This window comes from Oreochromis niloticus, unplaced genomic scaffold (genome assembly GCF_001858045.2).
Source record: "Oreochromis niloticus isolate F11D_XX unplaced genomic scaffold, O_niloticus_UMD_NMBU tig00007864_pilon, whole genome shotgun sequence".
Classification (NCBI taxonomy): Eukaryota; Metazoa; Chordata; class Actinopteri; order Cichliformes; family Cichlidae; genus Oreochromis; species Oreochromis niloticus.
This window is the reverse complement of record NW_020328812.1, coordinates 509,127-512,493: the sequence shown is the minus strand read 5'-3', so window position 1 is coordinate 512,493 and position 3,367 is coordinate 509,127. Positions and strand designations below refer to the sequence as shown.

Sequence of the window (3,367 nt, the reverse complement as noted above, 5' to 3'; positions counted from 1 at the left end):
TCTACAAGTAAAAAAGGAGTTCTTCGCAGGCAATTTCCAATGAAGTTGGCCTTTGCATGTACAGCTCACAAAGTACAAGGCATGACAATGGAGTCAGCAGTAGTATGTTTGAAGCGTGTTTTTGAACCTGGAATGGCCTATGTTGCACTCAGCCGCACAACCTCACTTAAAGGACTGTACATCACAGACTTTGATGAAAGGAAAATCTATGCTGATCCTGCCATCACAGATGCACTCAAAAATATGAGACATGCATCATTTGAGAATGCAAGACCACTGTTGCAATTCTTAAAATCAGTTGTTCCCACAGTCCCCACATTGACAATTATCCATCACAATGCACAAGGTCTCCCAACTCACATGGAGGACATGAGATGCCACCATGAACTCAGCCTTGCTGATGTTTTATGCATAACAGAAACTCACTTGTCTGGATCATCAGTTTCTCCCCGCTTCCAGCTGGAACAGTACAACATGGCCACACGCAACAGACACGTCTCTTACACAAACCATACAGACATGGCAAAGGTAAATGGCGGTGGAGTTGCAATGTACTACAAAACAGTTCTTATAGCAGAGTCTCGAAAATACCTGCAAAATGTGACTGACCCTGAATTTGTTGTTATCAAGGTTGAATCGCCAGTCACAGCTTTGATAGCAACTGTATACAGACCACCAAATTACAGCCACGTGAGGTTTTTACCACAAATGCAATGTCTTTTGGACTCATTGGAAATGATGAATTGCCAACCAATTATTGTTTGTGGAGATTTCAATGAGGACCTTATGAGCAGAGGAAAAAACCCATCCAAGAACTGTTTCAGTCAAGAGGATATGCACAACTTATTACTGCTGCAACTACCGAAAAACACACATTGATTGATCACCTTTACATATCACAGCCATACGCCTGCCTCCAATCAGGTGTTCTGAATACATATCACAGTTATCACAACCCCATTTATTGTGTAATTCACTAACACAAAATGACTGCAAGGTTGTGAGGGATATGGACTTGCCAAGTGATCTTAGTGTCTTTGCAACTGAGCACACTCTACCACCAACAAGGACAGCTCACCAGTGGGAGCTGATACATAAGACTGCTCTCATCCATTGAAGAGCTGACCAGAAACGTGAACAGAGAGACTGCAACTGCACCTGATGGGATCCCTGCCATAACAGGTAATTGTATTTTTGTTTCTTACTTTATATTGTAACATTTGATATTGATATTGTTTGAAACAAACTATAATCTCATCCATTAATTAAGTCATCCATTCATTCATAACTCCTCAGATGTGTTCTGTCCAGTGAAGGCAGTGGAGAAGCCCTACACTGATCTTGAAACTGTGCCACGCTAGTAGAGACCGGCTACAAGGATGGGCAGGTATAGTAAAATTAAAATGCACCTTTTGGTTCAACAGGTTTATATATATGTACAGTCAAGTGATCAAAAGACACCAGTATTAAACCCATTTAAACCAACTACATGCTTGGATTGGAACTGTATACAGGCCACCAAATTACAGCCACGTGTGGTTTTTACCTCACATAGCAACTTACCCCATCCAAAGACACCAGTATTAAGCAAATTTCTTCTTTTTACTACCTTTTTAATATAGTTTTGGGTCATTTAGTTCTAAAGTTAGATTTGTTTTTCCAATTATTTTTTAGAACTTCATTACTTGCCATTTCGCTAACTGAAGAGCTGCGCTTTGTGATGTCTCTTGTTTTATTGTTTTAAATTGTGTTTTCCTTTTATCTGTTTCTAGCTGTTTTCGCAAAGTCAGCCAACCACTTGCTTCCAATGACCCTTATCCAGAAGTATCCGTGAGTGCCTCATCAACAGAAACTAAAGTGGAGACCTACCTCTCAGAGAAAAACGCACACATAAGAAAAGCCGACCCACTTCAGTACTGGGAAGAACATCCTAATCGGTTTCCCTCTATGGCTGCTGTTGCGATCCCAGTGTGCCCCCTGTAGCTCTGTGGACAGTTTTGGATTTGTTTACATCTCACCCAACCGCTCACGGCAGATGGCTGCACCTCTCTAAGCCTGGTTCTGCCGGAGGTTTCTTCCTGTTAAAAGGGAGTTTTTCTGAACACACTCTACCACCAACAAGGACAGCTCACCAGTGGGAACTGATAGATAAGACTGCTGATGTGCTCTCATCCATTGAAGAGCTGACCAGAAACGTGAACAGAAAGACTGCACCTGATGGGATCCCTGCCATAACAGGTCATTTGTATTTTTTTGTTTCTTACTTTATATTCTAACATTTATTGATATTCTTTGAAACAAACTATAATCTCATCCATTCATTAAGTCATCCATCCATTCATAACTCCTCAGATGTGTTCTGTCCAGTGAAGGCAGTGGAGAAGCCCTACACTGATCTTGAAACTGTGCCACGCTAGTAGAGACCGGCTACAAGGATGGGCAGGTATAGTGAAATTAAAATGCACCTTTTGTTCAACAGGTTTATATATACAGTCAAGTGATCAAAAGACACCAGTATTAAACCCATTTAAACCAACTACATGCTTGGATTGGAACTGTATACAGGCCACCAAATTACAGCCATGTGTGGTTTTTACATCGCATGGCGACTTACCTCATCAGAAGACACCAGTATTAAGCCAATTTCTTTTTTTTACTTCATTTTTAATTTAGTTTTGGGTCATTTAGTTCTAAAGTTAGATTTGTTTTCCCAATTATTTTATAGAACTTCATTACTCACCAGTTTGCTAACTGAAGAGCTGCGCTTTGTGATGTCTCTTGTTTTATTGTTTTAAATTGTGTTTTCCTTTTATCTGTTTCTAGCTGTTTTCGCAAAGTCAGCCAACCACTTGCTTCCAAATGACCCTTATCCAGAAGTATCCGTGAGTGCCTCATCAACAGAAAATAAAGTGGAGACCTACCTCTCAGAGAAAAACGCACACATAAGAAAAGCCGACCCACTTCAGTACTGGGAAGAACATCCTAATCGGTTTCCCTCTATGGCTGCTGTTGCGATCCCAGTGTGCCCCCTGTAGCTCTGTGGACAGTTTTGGATTTGTTTACATCTCACCCCAACCGGTCGCGGCAGATGGCCGCCCCTCCCTGAGCCTGGTTCTGCCGGAGGTTTCTTCCTGTCAAAAGGGAGTTTTCCTTCCCACTGTCGCCAAAGTGCTTGCTCATAGGGGGTCATATGATTGTTGGGTTTATCTATATACATTAATGCTTGTATGCTTTTCATTTATACTTTTGCCTTACTCTTCAGTTCATAATATAAAGTTACTTGAATGGTTTCCTTTTCCTTTTTTATTTTATATTGCTTTGCTATTTACCACAATCTAAATATCATGTTTAAATGTCATACATTATT

At 40.7% G+C, this 3,367-nt stretch overlaps 1 long non-coding RNA gene across 1 annotated transcript; it reads left to right on the top strand.

The window, feature by feature from the left end:
• The first annotated feature begins 2,010 nt into the window (after positions 1-2,010).
• On the top strand, positions 2,011-2,383 carry LOC109199587 (uncharacterized). Its single transcript, XR_002059906.2, has 2 exons — positions 2,011-2,238; positions 2,353-2,383. It is a non-coding gene; the product is annotated as an uncharacterized LOC109199587 (long non-coding RNA).
• The last annotated feature ends 984 nt before the right edge of the window (positions 2,384-3,367 follow it).